At 40.6% G+C, this 17,482-nt stretch overlaps 1 pseudogene; it reads left to right on the top strand.

Moving 5' to 3' along the window:
* The first annotated feature begins 642 nt into the window (after positions 1–642).
* On the top strand, positions 643–2,258 carry LOC148039778 (ribonuclease TUDOR 1 pseudogene; annotated as a pseudogene).
* Positions 2,259–17,482: the final 15,224 nt, after the last annotated feature.

Raw genomic sequence — 17,482 nt, 5'->3', positions numbered from 1 at the left:
ATCATTAATTGGGCAGAGCACAACAAGTCTTGACTGATACAAACCGAAGAACCTCCTCAAGGGTACAATGTCATTTGTAAGATCAGGCTTCATTAGTTGGGGAGAGCAGAAACTTGGAGAGATTGAGAGAAATGAAGATCATTCAGGGCTTGCCTTTCCTATTCTCTTATGCCTCTAATGGTGGAGTTGTGGTAGGATTCAAGCTTTAGTCAATCACAAATTGGTTGGGATGAGATCTACCTCTTACACTTTCAGCAAGACATTTTCAATTTGTTTGCTCAAAATGTCCTACAATTTGAGCTTCCTCCTGTCATGTAGGCTCTGGCAAATGTCCATGACTAAGTTTTGAAGGGCATGATACTTGTAATCTGCTCCTGCATTTTTGCTACTCAAGGATGGATTGATACTCATGTTGACATTCAAGGTGGACTGTTGTGTATATGTTGGATTTGGATGAGCCCTGTTGTGCCATGCTTGCAGGGCAATCATGTTTTACAAAGAATAGAAGGCCCTAATGTGCTTCACCCTGTAAATGGAAATGCACTTAGGAGGATAGATGGTCATGGAATACTACGACCTGCTAATGACAAGACTCTCATGAGAGCTGAAGGTCCTTGAATATTACCTTCTCAAGGTGATAGTATGCTGAGAAGAATTGAAGGTGTTGGTGAAATGCTATGTGCTAAAAATGATGTTGTAGCAAGGAGGATGGAAGGTGCTGGTATGCTCCATCATGAAGGTGATGCCATTCTTAGGAGAATGGACGGACCTGGTATGCCACAGGCCGAAGATGATGCTCTGAGGAGAATGGAAGGGACAGGGATTCCTTGTCCTGAACTTGATGATGTATTTAGAAGAGTACAATGTCCCAATTTTAATGCAAATCGTGAAAATGATTTTAGGCGGATGGAAGGGCCTAGACATGGCATCAATGTTGCAAAAATGGTGGTAGCAAGAGGACTTTCCATGGTTGTCAGGCACAATGATTTTGAAGACCGGTCTAATTACTATGATGCCTTACTTGCAGTTGAATCGAGAGCTGCGAAGGGAAAGAAAGGAGTACACTTGGCTAGAGAACCTCCAGTAATGCACATGAATGATTTGACTCTGCCAACTTCTGGGCCAGGGGATCATAATGCAAACCAAAAAGCTCAAGCTGTGATACAAAAAGCCAAGCAACTTTTACCCTTCCTTCAGAGAGCAAAGAGGCTTTCTGATGTAATGGAGTATGTGCTTAGTGGGCATTGCTACAAATTGTTTGTACCAAAAGAAGCTTGTGCCATTGCATTCTCTTTGTCTGGGGTGAGATGCCCAAGCCATGGGGAACCATATGTAGGTGATGTGATAGCTTTTATGAGGCACAAAATACTACAAAGGGATGTAGAGATTGAGGTAGAGACAGTTGACAAAATGGACACATTTGTGGGCACCTTATGGGAGTCCAAAACAAATGTGGCTATCTCTCTTCTAGAGGCTAGGGTAGCAAAGCTTCATCCTCTATTTTTAGAGTTGATAGAACTACATAAGGTCACTTATTGGTTTAGGCTTAGCAAAGTGCTAAAAAACTGCTAATAAAGATATGGGGAAACTATGTTGAAGGACAACAAGAACCAGATACTGCTAATTTGTCTAATGCTAACAAATCTAAGTGGGAAGTTCTCAAGGTACGTGTGACAAAAGTACTTGGAGGTGGTAAGTTTTATGCTCAGTTAGAAATCGATGCATGTGTCTCGAGTATCCAAATGCAGTAGGAAGCCTTAAGAGTGAATGAAAACTCACTTGCACCGGTGAACTTCCAACCAAAACAGGGTGATGTTGTTATGGCACAGTTGTTAGTGGATGGTTCATGGAATCAGGTGATGGTTGTAAATTTTCCCCGACAATCAGGAAAGGACTATGAAGTCTTTTACATAGATTATGGGAATCATGAATTGGTTTCATTTTCCAAATTAACACCTTTAGATCCATCTATGTCTGGCACCCCAGGGCTTGCTTTATTGTGTAGCCTTGCTTATATCAAAGTACCTGAGCTGGAAGAAGAGCATGGACAAGAGGTAGTTGAATATCTCGGTTCAACTACTAGAGATAAGAGTTTCATGGCTGTTGTAGTTGAGAAAGACACTTCTGGTGCAAAAGTAAAAGGCCAAGGGACATGCATTAAGCTTAGTGTAACTCTTTACGGGGCGGAGCCATCCAAGTCTATGAGTGCTGCTATGCTTGAGGCTGCCGAACAGAGAGGAGAAACAAAGAAAGATTAGTGACCAAGAATGTAGAGCCTTGCTCCACGCTTCACAATGTCTTGATGCAAGGGATGCAGAAAGACGTAAGGAATTAATGGATAAAATGCACCAACAAAGAGACAATAGTATATGTAAAAACAAATTAGTCGTGGCTCCTAGTTCAAGTTCCTTTTCTCACTCTTGGCATCCCCAAATGAATGCATTGAATGCTACTCTACAGGGACAAGAAGCTCTTCGAGTTGCGAGCCACAACCAACTAATTGAGCAACACAGTCAGTTCATGTCTAAGTTGGACCGAGTGATCTTAACCATCTCAGTCAGCAACATGCAAACCATGGCAACCAATGACAAACTTGCAGCCCTTACGGCTCAAGTTGCTCAAATGGCTACAAATAAAAGGATGGATCGGCATGATTATGTGCAACAATATGGGCATTATCATGGAAATTATAAGTACCATGACCACTATGTTGAGATATCGAGCTCCACTCGTGATACACCAGGGTGACCGTTGTGTATTTATGTCACCGACGTGTCAGTTGCAGACGCGGTTGGTACACCGCCCATGAATAATAGCTACATGATAGCTATCCTTATCTACTCTAGTTCGTGGCTCAGTTAGTATGCCACCTTAGTTAGTTGAGTTTGGTTTGAGACCCATATATAGGGTTCTTCTATTTCTTTGTAAGAGAGTTCTTTTGGCTTACACAACTAAGAAGAGGAAAACTGTTTTCAGCCTCCACCCTTGTGTGTCTTCCCCCATTGTGCAAGCAAGAAAGCTTCAAGCGAGACTCCTTCCTTCTCTCCCACAATCTTGACATGGTATCAGAGCCTTGTTCGTGGTAAGGAGCTCAAGAAAGCAAGCCAAGCTCGCGGTGTTCTGGTAAGAGGAGCAGTGTTGCTTTCATTTTCTGTTTTGGGAGCAGATCTCTGCAGGTAGCACAGCCGGAAAGTGCAGGAGTGCATTGTCTCAGGTTGAGACGCCCTTCGCGGTGAAGCAAGAGGGCAGTATATGCTGCGGGCGAGAGCTTTAGCTCTCGACGACCCTGTTTTTTTTATTTGAGGCCATTTCGGGGCCTGTTTTGGAGGCGAAAGTTTTCTGCACGCACTCAGAAAAAGGCTCAATTTTATGCTGTTCAGCCACTGTTCTACAGGTCGGTGAAAAGTTACTGTAGAAATTGCATCGTATGCTTGTGCGCAGAGACATTGGGAGTTTCAGAATCATCCTTGGTTCCTGTTTATGCAAAATCGTCACTAGGAAGTGACTGTGTGGTCAAATACCACTTTCGCCAGTTTTGCAGATTTGCCCTTGTGAGGGTGAAGTTGAGTTTTTGTAGTGACAGAATTTTTTCGCAGTGTTCTGTAATGGCATCTGATTCTCTTTCACAGATTGTCACTGAAAAGCTTGACAAGAACAACTTCCAAGCATGGAAGTTTAGAATGACGAATTTCCTTATGGGAAAAGGATATTGGGAATTTGTTGCAGGAAATGAAGAAGAACCAGTTCTTCCTGATGTTCCCAATCAACAGCAAATGCAGGCATTCAAAACATGGCATGAGAGAGCCAGGAAAGTTATGTATTGGCTGTCTATCAGTATTTCAGACTCTATGATTGTGCATATTCAGGATGCAAGTACGCCAAAGGAGGCATGGGATACTTTGTCAAAAATGTACAGCACAAATACGCAAGCCAGGAAAATGCAACTCAAGCAAGAGTTGCATAATGTGCAAAGAGAAAGTATGAGCATCAACGACTACCACATGAAGGTGAAGAAGATTGCAGATGCACTTGCTTCCATTGGGTCGCCAGTGGAAGATGATGATTTAGTTTCCGTGACCTTGAATGGTCTAGGAAAGGATTATGCACAGTTTCGGACATCCATTTCAGTTCGTGAAAGATTTCTTGATTTTGAGGAGTTGATTGCTCTTCTAATTTCTGAGGAACAGAGAAATGGTGGTGCATCTTCTTCAGGAAGAACTTCAAAAGAAGCTGTCTTCTACTCAAATGCTGGAAGAGGTAGAGGCAGAGGTAGAGGAGGCCGATTTGGAGGCCGTGGTAGAAATCAGAATATGCAGCAAACTCAAGAAAACCAGTCCTATGGAGGAGGACGTGGTAACTCTAGAGGCAAGGGGAGCCAAAGAGGTCGTGGTGGATGGCAAAGAGGTCAAAATGCAAACAGTAATGTTGAATGCTACTACTGTGGTAAAATGGGTCATATGGCTAAAGACTGCTATAAAAAGCAGAATGACATCATGAATGGAAAACTGCAACAAGGGAATTATGCATCTTCTAGCAGACAGGGTGATGACAGAAATGAGCATTTGTTCATGGTGCAGCACATGAACAATTCTGTGACAAGTGCAGAAGAAAGCAATGATGTATGGTATGTTGACTCAGGTGCATCAAACCACATGACAGGTCATGCAGAATGGATGGAGGATGCAAGGAAAATGGAAAAACCAGGATTTGTGGAGACTGGTGATGATACTGCACATCCTATTGTACAGATTGGAAAAATTCCCTTGTCTATGGAGGATGGGAAAAAGAAATACCTGTCTGATGTATTTCATGTCCCGAATATCACCAAGAATCTGGTTTCTGTTGGTCAAATGGTTGAACAGGGCTTGCAGGTCAGATTTAATCCTCATGGATGCTTTGTTGAGGATATGAAAAATAAAGGTCGCTTGATAGCAAAAGGAAAGAAGAAGGGCAGAATGTTTACATTGGATGCAGACATGTCTGAATTGAGTGCAGCAATGTTTGCACATGGGACCGGTGTAGTTGCAGATATTGATATCTGGCATAAACGCATTGGTCATGTTAATGTACAGCGACTTAAATCAATGCAGGCCCAAAATATTGTTGCAAGATTGCCAAAATTCAAGGTTGCAGAAATGCATAAGGTATGTGAAGCCTGCCAGTTTGGAAAACAGGCAAGGAAACCATTTCCTAGACATGTTCAAGAGAGTGAGAAGCCATTGGAATTAATCCACTCTGATGTGTGGACTACTAAAGCTGCATCTCTTGGAGGCTGTCATTATTTTGTCACTTTTATTGATGACTATAGCAGAAAAGTTTGGGTGTATTTTATGAAAAAGAAAAGTGAAGTTTTTGGGCATTTCAAAACCCTTAACGCTATGGCTGAAAAAGAAACAGGTCTGCAAATAAAATGCCTAAGGTCAGATGGAGGGGGAGAGTACCTCTCAAATGAGTTTGCAAAGTTCTTGCAGGAGCATGGCATAAAGCAGCAATATTCATGCAGTTATACCCCACAACAAAATGGAATTGCAGAAAGGAAAAACAGGCATATTGGAGAGGTATCTCGTGCCATGCTCAATGAAAAAGACTTGCCAGATTTTTATTGGGCTGAAGCAGTTGCTACAGCAGTCTACATAATGAACAGGACTCCCACTGCAGCAATACATGGAATGACTCCAGAGGAGAGGTATACTGGTAGGAAACCAGATATTTCTCATTTGAAAATTTTTGGTTGCATTGCCTATGTATATGTGCCAGATGAGTTGAGATCCAAGTTGAATCCAAAAGCTGAAAAGTGCATCTTTATTGGTTACTCTCTGCAGCAAAAAGGGTATAGATACTATAACCCTTCTACTCGTAAGTTTACAGTGAGCAGAGATGTTGTTTTTGATGAGATGAGTAGCTGGTATAAACCAGTAAATGTGATTGATGATGTAGATGCACAAAATGGTAATGCTGCACAGAATTCACAGCAGCAGTCACAAAATATTAGTGGACCTGGAGCGTCCTCTAGCAGTGGTTCACATTCTTCGCCATGGACAGGCAGATTGAGATCAGGAGAATCTTCTCAAAGCAATGCAGATAGTGGTATGCAGGTATCACGAAAAGGAAAAAAGAAGGTTGATCAGCCCATGGTTGATGTGAATGCAGGTCATTCTTATGTGGATGGTGAATCCAGTGGCTCAGAACAGAGCATTGATGATGAGTTGGGTATTCCTTCTATTGTTACACCTGGAGTAAGGAAGACCAGGGATGTTTTGAGAGCACCTGGGAGTGAACCCACTTTGCGCAGGTCTACCAGAGTTAGGTATCCTGTGGATAGGCTGAAATATGATGGATTTACAGCCATTCACTATGCATATATGGTCAAAGTGATACAGGAACCAGAACCCACTTCTTTTGAGCAAGCCATGGGAAAAGAAAAATGGGAGAAAGCCATGGATGAAGAAATGGATGCCTTGGAAGCAAATACTACATGGGAATTGGTACCTTTGCCTAAAGGTAAAAATGCAATTGGCTGTAACTGGGTTTATAAGGTGAAGCACAATGCAGATGGTTCTGTGAACAGATACAAGGCAAGATTAGTAGTCAAGGGGTATGCACAAACATATGACATTGACTATGAAGAAACATTCAGTCCAGTTGCAAGGATGGCAACCGTAAGAGCAGTCATTGCTATGGCTGCATCAAAGGGATGGTCTTTACATCAGATGGATGTAAAGAATGCCTTCTTGCATGGTGATTTGCAAGAAGAGGTCTATATGGAGTAGCCACCAGGTTATGTGCATGCTGTTCATCCTGAGTTTGTTTGCAGGTTGAAGAAAGCCTTGTATGGCTTGAAGCAAGCACCTAGAGCATGGTCTGGCAAGATAGGACAGTATCTTGTCACTATTGGCTTTCAGATTTCCAAGGCAGATTTCTCACTTTATGTGAGAAAAACAGAGAAAGGTATTATGCTACTTGTCATTTATGTTGATGATTTGATTATGACAGGTGACAATGATGAAGATATCCTTCATGTGAAAATGCTATTGAAGCAGAAGTTTGAGATGAAGGATTTGGGAGAGCTGCGTTATTTCTTGGGCATTGAGGTGATTAGATCACCAAGTGGGAGACAGCTCTTGCAGAGGCAATATGGATTGGACATGCTGTCCAAATATGGGATGACAGGCTGTAAGCCTATTTCAGTTCCTTTGGAGCAGAATGTGAAGCTAAGCAGAGATGCAGGTGAGCTTCTAGAAGACCCTACTATGTACAGACGCATAGTAGGAAGTTTGATTTATATGACTATTACCAGGCCAGATTTGAGCTATGTTGTTGGATTGGTAAGTCAGTTTATGCAGGCTCCAAGGAAACCACATTTGGATGCGGCTAGATGCATACTCAGGTATGTGAAGTCCACATTGCAATATGGACTATTTTATGAGACTGGGGTTCAGATACAGTTGCATGGATACACTGATGCTGATTGGGCTGGTAGTATTTCTGATAGACGATCTACCAGAGGATATGTGTTCTCTTTTGGGAGTGCTGCAGTCACTTGGAGCAGCAAGAAACAGCCTACAGTTGCCTTATCGAGCACAGAGGCTGAGTACAGGGGTGCAGCAATGGCTGCATGTGAGGTAGCTTGGTTGCATAAGCTACTTTATGATATGCATCAGTCTACAGATGGGCCAGTTGTCATTTATTGTGACAACATGAGCAGTATACACTTGGCAAATAACCCAATCTATCATGCTAGAACAAAGCACATTGAGGTGCATTATCACTATGTGCGAGAGAGGGTTTTACTAGGTCTTATTGATCTAGTTTATGTCAGCACAGAGGATCAGGTAGCTGACATATTCACGAAGGCATTGGGCGCAGAGAAGCTGCGCAAGTTCAGAGACCTGCTTGGTGTGCAAGAATTGGGATTGAGCTCGAGGGGGAGTGTTGAGATATCGAGCTCCACTCGTGATACGCCAGGGTGACCGTTGTGTATTTATGTCACCGACGTGTCAGTTGCAGACGCGGTTGGTACACCGCCCATGAATAATAGCTACATGATAGCTATCCTTATCTACTCTAGTTCGTGGCTCAGTTAGTATGCCACCTTAGTTAGTTGAGTTTGGTTTGAGACCCATATATAGGGTTCTTCTATTTCTTTGTAAGAGAGTTCTTTTGGCTTACACAACTAAGAAGAGGAAAACTGTTTTCAGCCTCCACCCTTGTGTGTCTTCCCCCATTGTGCAAGCAAGAAAGCTTCAAGCGAGACTCCTTCCTTCTCTCCCACAATCTTGACACACTAGCATGGTTCAAATGTGCAAAGGTAGCATTATGTGCCTACTTATGGTCATCATATATATGATGATTGTGCATAACTTGAGCAGCAGCATGCATCTTATGGCCATGTATGTTCTTATGAGCTACATTCTGGTCACATACATGGACAACCATCTAGACGGCCTTATGTACATGAACAACATCCTGCAAATGTCTACGAGTATGCACTGACAACACCTAGACATTTGCTATACTTTGTACACATTTTTTGGCAAATTTGTACACAACTGACATCTTATTACCAAAATTTTACAAGAATTCAATGCAGATGCGGTGCTCGTTGTTGCTGTTTTTGGGGTGCGTGTCCTTGCAGTTCGGCCAGGAAATGTCGTTACAAAATTCAATCTTTTGGCCTGTGTATAACCTACAAGAAGTTCTTATATCTCATTTGCAAAGCATAGGTTATGGAGACCAGGAATTAGAGACTGTAGGACTTTGCAAAATGAAGTCTTTTGAGCTTATGCAATCTACATCTTTAGAGCCACTAGAAGTTATGGCCTTCATGGAAGATTATCTTCTGTTCATCTTCACAGTTAAAAGTTTAGGGTTCTACTTACATGCCTTACATCGTATTAGGGAGAGGATAGGGGTTTGCAAAGCATTTGAGATTGGTTTATAGGTCTGATGGGTAACTTTTACCTCATGGGTGGTGGGCATGGCTTACAAGCTACTCACATGGTGTTGTTTACAGCTTATAAGTTGGGTTGCTCTACCTTTATGGGAGGAGTTGGCTACCATGCATATGGTAATGCTGGTTGGTCTAGACGAGCAAGGGTTGTCCTTGTGTCCTTAAGGTCATCTACGAGCGGTAATACCTCACACAATAACATTTCAAAGGGTGTGAAAGGAAGTTTTTTTAATGTCATGGCAAGACGTGGAATGGTTAGAAGTGGGGCAAATTTCTACTTGGAAACGACTTGATGATCATAATCTATCTACTATTGACTACCAAAAATGGTTTAAAGAGCTACCCATCAAACTACAGGAACAAAACAAAATCAATGGGTCTACACCTATGGATAAGATTCCTGCCTTGGCTTACTTTCATATTCCTTTGATTGAGACGCATATGGCCGGTCTTTGCTCAATAACTGGAGTTAAACAAGATGGAATTGGTTGTGCACAAGTAAACTCTGGCTTCTTGTCCACCTTACATGAAGCAGGAGATGTTCGTGCAGTCTTTAATGGGCATGACCATGTCAATGACTTTTGTGGCAACCTTCGTGGAAATATAAAAAATTTGTTATGGGAGAGGGGGCCGCATGAAATTGGGGGAGGGTTTAAATAATAATAATAATAAATAATAAAACAAAAACGAGCGGCCGTTCAGATCAAGAGGGATGCATGGAAAACCAAGAAGGTTGGGGGGAGACGAAGCAGGACGAAAACAGAGGCTCCCTGATCATCATTCTGGACGAAATCTCTCTCATCATTATTCTGAAAATTGGAGGCAATGGCAATCATTAATGTGCCCCTTTCCGGCCCTGTATTGCATCATACATAATTCTAAATGATTGATTTCAAAGCGCCTGAAGCCTGGAAGAATGGGAGCGCAGACAAATCTTCAAATTGGACTTGGAGATTACAATGTCCATCTCAAGCAATAAGGGCATAAAATCGTCGCATAAAATCGTCACATTAAAGCCATAAAATCGTCATATTTCATGTCGTGCAGACAACAATGAAAAGAAACATGGCGCCATGTCTCTCAGAACAAACCTTCTTTCTTGAATATATCTGAATACTATCTTTGACAAAATCATCAGGCTGCTTAGGATTGCAGTCAGGAAGAGCAAGAGAGAGAAATGGAAGATCATTGCCTGTCCTGGAAGCCATAGCCATGATTTCTGCTTGAAGGTCAAACTGGAGCTTCAATAGAACCACATGATCAGAGATTACATGTTGGGAGAGGAATTTCTTCTGGTTCTATCGCCTAACTCCGCGCGACAATCGGAGGAAAGATCAGAAAGATATGGAAATAATCTCTTTGGCCATGGAGAGTCGACGCCTTCTTCAATTCCAAACCTTAGCAAGAGTTTCAATTAACTCTTGATTAAGAGTTAAATCCTTAACTTAAGAGAGAAGGGGCATTTCTATAGTCATAGACTAACAGTCGTGCGAGGAATGGCGAGAGAGTAAAAAAAATTCGTGAGCTCACGGTCGGAACGAGTGGCTGGATGACAGACCTACCTTGGCCGGACTGCAAGAGGACGCGGACCCCAAAGGCGCAATCACGACTCGCGGGTTTTCCAAGTAAGTGTCCAACTGATTTATCTAAAATAAATAATATGGTATGAAAATTTCTCTAGTTTATAATTTTTAAAATATGTCTTTAACACTGTTTTCTCATGTTACATGGTTGTTTGCATTTATCTGAACTGGTTTTTATTTATTAAAAATCAAAAACAGTCGAAAACACTAAAAAATGACTCAAAATTATCATAAATAAAATTCTATAAAATTACTGACTGAAAATTTATAAGTTTTGATATTTTTCCTATAAAGCTTATGAGTCAGGGAATTTATTGAATTTCTATCAAGATTTTTAAAGATTTTTTGTTATATTTAAAAATTAGAAAAGAGTTATATTTAGGGAAAAAGCATAGTTTTCCTTTACGTAAAATGTGTTATTTATTGATATAAACTATGGATTCTTAGTGAAATATTGGAAACAAAATCTCTTATTTGTTAGTGCATTTATGTTGTAAGGGTTAAAGTAAAGAAACAACAATTTAATAATATTTTACTTAAAAAATGCTTGTATAAAGATATGGTGTTTTGGTTTTGATAAGAGAAATTACACATGTCGTGGACATTTATGAAACATGGGAGGGTACAAATAAATTAAAAAACTTAACAACACTTTATAATAATTAATAATGTTATGTTGCTATTACAAATTTTAGTTTAAATTAAAACCAAAATAAAATCAAATAATTTAACGATTGGATTGCATGGGGGACAAGCCTCAGCATCTATTAAATTTTTACATGTTATTCATTTTACAATCAATTTCTTAAATACATGGAGTGGAGGGCCACTAGGATAATTTAAAGAAAACTAAGGGGATATACGGGATTTAAAATGAACGTTGTATGTGAACCATAAGAGTGTGGAAAGAACTTGTTTTATCATGCTTGATACTGGTTATAGAAGAGGAAAAGAAAGGACGTGATTTTCGTAGAACGAAAAAATTATTTAAAAATTAAAAGCAACGACGAAATTTATATACGGAGTGGGAAACGTCTACCAAGGGAGATTAAAATTTAGGGGTTTATGGTACATCAGAAAATTTGATTTGAATGTTTGTTTAAAATTAAACAAATAAAAAGAATTAATTTTAATCAGGTGGAGAAAAACATAAAAAGGAATTTTAAACGGAGATATACAAATAGATCTAAGAGATCTATATCCCTGAAACAACCTTTCCAAAGTCAAACATTAAAAACATTTCCTGGATAAACCGCCACTAGCATGGCAGGAGAACATTATGAGGAGCTGCCCCTGAGAGATGGGGAGAAACCATAGTCATCTTAGGTTTAGCAATTTAGTGCCCAGTATAATTTACTGAAGTTTAGAATCTTTGCAGTTGGACTACTACAAACAATGTTGTAGATATTAGGGAAGGCTAAGTCGAATTAAAACAATTAGTGCAATAATCACTTGTTTAGTGCAACAACTCTTAGGAGTTGGCTTGCTAACTTGGGTAAAAGTGGCTTGGTCTTTGGCCAATCATTTTTTGGTGTGTCTGCCGAGAGCCAAGTGCGCTCAAACGAGTGATAAATCTTCCGAGGGTATTTTAGATCCTAAGTGTTATTTATGAGTGAATACGCAGTCTCTTTTCTAAGGGACTATTTTCCTAATTTGCCCCAAGAGTGCCAAAGAAAAGTGCTAGACTGGGCGAGAGATACAGAGTTAGTAGAGGGAGGCACATATTTTGGGCCACAATTAACGGTGGACGTCGAACAATTATCCTCTTGGAGCTGGGGTTATAACGACTGTGCGCAAACCATAGTTCTATTAGCGACACACTTTGGGTTAATAGACGCAGTGGAGTTAAATACAATCAGTGTATCATACCACTTTGATTGGTACCATCGTACAGCTTATCGGACGTTTAGAAGAGTGGTATGGGTGGATGTGCTGCCCTGGATATGTGTATCTAGGGGTTTAAAAATTACTTTTGACACAAAAGACGTTAGAGAGGTTGCTGAAATCTTAGGCTTAATCCCCGAGCTAGATGAAAAGTTGCCTTATGGGGAAATAGACCCAGAGTTACCTATTATTTTGAATCTTCTAAGTGCGCATACAAGCGATAACTTAATCTTATAGCTTCAAATAAATGTGCAAAGCTTTGGAGTATGACAGTAGAAGTTATCTTAGTAATCGTGGATGAATTCAGAAGAGAGACGGCAGCAGCAAAACGAAGCTAGAGATCAGCGAGTTAGAGAACGAGCAGTGCGACAAGAGGCTTGGCTATTAGAAAGGCTAGAGAGGGTCAACGCATTGCTGAATTTGGGAGTAGACGATGTGTCTAACTCAACGGTAGAACCTCTTCAGCCTAGCTTATCAACTGATAGAACACCATCGAAAGAAAGTGAAGCAGCTTCATATCAATGGGATCAAGTTGTCTCCAGTACTAGCAATGTCACTGGGGAAAGAGGTAGGCAAAATAGTGAAAATAGGGAGAGTGAAGCTAATGCTACGGTCGGGAGTATTGAACTGCTCTTTGACTGGGATTTAGAGTCAAATTTCGGATTGTGTCAATTATTTAAGAAACCTCAGGAACCTCCGTGGTTTGATACTATCAACGATTTAGGGTTAGGGCTACTATTTAGAGAAACAATGGCTCGCAACCCAGTCAGATTAGCTGATTTCACGCAATTCGAGGGATTATGGGACGAAGATCCCGATGCCCATTCGCAAAGATTTGAGGTGACTTGCGTCGCCAATGAGATAATAGATGACGACCAAAAGCTTCATATCTTCCCTGCAACATTAAAAGATGAAGTAGCGAAATGGTATGGGAATTTAGATGCTCAACATAAAGGGACCTATGCTGCCTTATCAAGAGCTTTTCTAGAAAAATTTAGACGACAAGGTTTTCAAGATAGATTGGCTCTTCAACTGGATTATCTGTCCCAAGGAGCAACTGAAAGTGTTGAACATTATATTGAGCGCATGGAGACAATCATTCGTAAGATGAATCCTGCTCCTGACGATCCCACGCAAAAACGTAAGTTTATTGATGGACTTAATCCTGAAGTTCATCAGCATGTTAGTTTACAACGACCAGCTGCGTTGGCAGATGCTAAAACACATGCTAGATGGTGGGAAGAAGTGCAGCTTAGTCAACAACGACGGAGAGATTTATTTAAGGAACCTCGAATGGAATATCCAAGCACTTCAGGTGGGGTACCTAAGAACGTGTCTTATGTGACCGTTCCTTTAAATCCCTCGGTAACTGCAAGTTCAAATGTGTCAAGTGTACCCTTAAATCCGTACACATCGATTCCAGCCTATATGATGCAAACAGGAATGCCTTCTATGCCGCAATCTCAATCTCCTCTGGATGAAACAAAAGTAGCAGATATTATTGCGAAATCCCTAGGAAAATTAAAGGAGGAAATTATGAGTGCAGTACAAGCACCTTTGAAAGAGATTTATTCGATAACAACACAAGGTTCCAATGCACAACAATCATCGGGAAATTCAACCTCAAATCCACCTAGATCAAATATATGGTGTGGTAAGTGTCATGGTTACGGCCATGTGGCTACAGAGTGCCCGACGCCTTCAAGATTAATACCTGATCATCCACCGTTCTGTACTTTTTGTCTTAAGACAGGGCATTTGGATACTAATTGCTGGCATAAGATAGGGCAAGAGCAACAGCAAGCTCGTTCAATGCAAACGAATTATAATTATATGGATCATAATAATACAACTTATGAGATTGGACCACCCAATCAACCTTTTAGGCCACGAGGATTGCCAACTCAGGGTAGACCTCCAGTACCCCGAAATAATTATAATAGTGATACCAATCGAGGGAGAAATTCTCCTTTTAGAAGAAATAATGGAAATTTTCGTAATCCAATGGGGCAGGGTGGACAACAGTGGCTTAGGGGACCAGTAATTTGTTATCGATGCCAACAAGAAGGTCACATAGCCACATATTGTCCAAATGCACGTAAAAATCAAGACTATACTCCTCTTTGCAGGAAGTGCAGTGGTGAAGGACATTATGAGGAGAATTGCCCTAAGAGAGAGGATAACAAAATTTCTGACAAAGGTAAACAAGCCTTTAATGAGCCTTCAACGTCTGCTGCAAATTTAGTTGAAGTGGAAACAATAAGGAACGATACTGGAGTCAAATCAAAATTTATACCTCGTAAGGTGACCTTTAGGGCTGACCCTATGATTGGTGTTATTACTCGGGCACAAAAGCAACAGCAAAAGGAGCAAGGTTTAGAGGAAGGGAGTCCACAATTAAATGAAGCAGTGAAGGATAAGTCTAAGGACGCAGATCCTAATATAGAATTACCTGAATTGGATTCTCCACAGCATTCCTCTGACCACCCGCTACTACCTGTGCCTTTGGCAAATCCGAAGATTCAAGTGGGAGTAGCTCCTTTTCCTGAAAGACTGATTCCTCCTAAGGAAGGAAGTAAAGAGCAATCGGAAGTAGGAAATAAGACATATGATATTTGGGCTGCGTTAGAAGAAATATCATTGACCATTAACCTTCGACAATTGCTAGAAATAGCGCCTGTTTGTCGGAAGCAACTTTATCGTAAATTAGTTCGGCGTCGAAGGAAGAGGATTGAGATTAATCCTTCCAAAGTAAGTGAAAATTCTTCTAAAAGAAAAACAACTAAGGATGTAAAAATAGTAGATTTGTTTGTGGATCCAGGAGCTCCAGTCATCGATACTACTATTAATGGCCACTTGCTACATGAAGTGCAGTTGGATGGCGGTTCAGCAGTTAATTTGATGACAGAACAAGCTATGCAAGAATTAGGGTTGAAGGATCTAGAACCTACTCATATTGTTTTACGTGTGGCTGATCAAAGAAAAGTAACTCCTTTGGGGTTACTGCGAAATGTGAAATCTGTAGTAGCCGGATTAGAATTTCATGTGAACTATTTGATCGTTCGTTCGCAAACAAATATTTCATCATATTCTGTCCTGTTGGGAAGACCTTGGTTATACCAAGCAAGATGCATTCAAGACTGGTATAAAGGTTCAATTGTGATTGGTCCTAGAGACGATAGGGTTAAAATACAAGTTATTTCAAAAGGATTTTTGAAAGAGTCAGGAAATGAGGCAGTTAGTGAAATGGATGAGAGATCCAACAGTGAGTTTTATGATTCAGAAATGGAGAGGACTGATCATGAAGGGCCTTATGCCTGGTTATTTAAAACACCACACCCAGCAGGAGCAGAGAAAGTGGAGGTCAATATAGTAAATTAGCCTCACAAGGTAGAACAGACAGGTATTGGTGAATATGCTGTAGCGTTTTCATCTGACAATGATTCGGATAGCGATATTACTCAGTGGTTATCTACATCCGAAGATACAACCCTAGACTGCTTAATGCTTTCTACAGAGGACGTAGAATACGTTGATGATTCGCTTCAAACATGTTTTCAATTATCTACAGATCAAGAAGGGAATAATCAAGAAGATGCATTTTTTGCATACAGCAGGTCGGAAGTGATTTCTATGGATGAATTAGAGGAGGAAGAAATGCCTGAGTTAATGATATCTGATGCGGCTGACACCTCAATAACCTCTTCAGAAAGTATGGGAGAAGATGATGTTACTGATAATAGTAATAGTATGCCTGAGAGCAGGATTTTAGCAGCTCTTCCTTATGAGGAAAATGCTTTACCCTTTGGATTTGGACAACTGCCAGATAGTGCCAAAAGAATTTATTATTACCAGCTAGAAAGGAAGGAAAGAGAAAGGAGAAGTAGGCGTGGGTGCAAACCCTTACAGAGACCACTATCTCGTGAGGATGAGGATGATTCAGCTTCGGCTTTTAATAGGTTTTCACAGACTTCTCGTGAACATCATGGTAATTACGCTAGGATTATTAGAGAATTGAACGAGGCATTGGAAGTAGAGCGTGAGGCAGCGTTGACTGCTGTAAATGAAGCAATGAAGAAGATTACTGAGTTGCAAAAGGAAAAGACAGAGTTTCAGTTTAGAGAAAGGCGATATTTAGATGAAATCTCGCTTTTAGAATTTTATTTAGAAGAGCAAAAGTCTAAATTCAGTAGCGGAGAGTTACAGATGGAACAAACGTTGCCTATGGATATGAATTATTTGGAAGAATATGAAAAAACTAATGGGTTTTTGGAAAAAGATAAATCTAAGGGTACTTTTGAGCCAGTGACTCAAAACAAAAATCCTACGAGTGTCCCGTGGTTGTGTTATTCTTTTAAGCGTTCCAACGGAATTACGCAGAAGATGTATCGCTGTTCTAGGGGACCACTAATTGGTTATCAACGAGCCCAATCCGAACCTACTAAGGTCAAATTGCAAAATATGCAAGAGGTGGTGTTGCCTCATCCAAAAGAAAGAGTAATGGATTTTACTATTTATGGGGATGGGCAGGAGCCACAACTTAGCTGGTTTGAACCTGCAACACCTAGGAATTTTGAGGAACTGAAACAAGTCATACATTATTTGGGCTGTCGAATTCAGGGCGAGGAGGATGAGAATCTACATTCGTTAATTCTCAAGCTTAAAGATAATCAATGGTCTTGGGGTGTAGATGATCAAGAATGTTTAGAAAAGAATAACAAAATCTTACGTCGATATCGCCATAGGTTACATGCTCAATATCCATGTAATTCAGAGCAGATACCTAGCGTCATTGACTCTGTAAGAACCTCATTTATCATGAAATCTTGTAAAGATTTAAATGCCAATAATGGCTGTTCAAATAAATACTGGAAGAGATATACTGAAAAATCATTTCATGAGATAGCAAATGTCTACGGAATAGGAGTTGATGGTGCTACGCAAGACAACCTGGCTATTATTCCTTATAGGGCTTTACCCCTAGTAAATTCTGTGAATGTGAGGGAAGAAGCACCAGAATCAAGTGCTCAGCATAGTCTACTTGAGAATGTATCGATGCAGATAT

Source organism: Lygodium microphyllum, chromosome 2, assembly GCF_053477565.2.
Source record: "Lygodium microphyllum isolate KBCC chromosome 2, Lygodium_microphyllum_v1.1.10, whole genome shotgun sequence".
NCBI classification, from domain to species: domain Eukaryota; kingdom Viridiplantae; phylum Streptophyta; class Polypodiopsida; order Schizaeales; family Lygodiaceae; genus Lygodium; species Lygodium microphyllum.
Note: the sequence above shows the minus strand (reverse complement) of the source record. Positions and strands in the feature narration are given on the sequence as shown.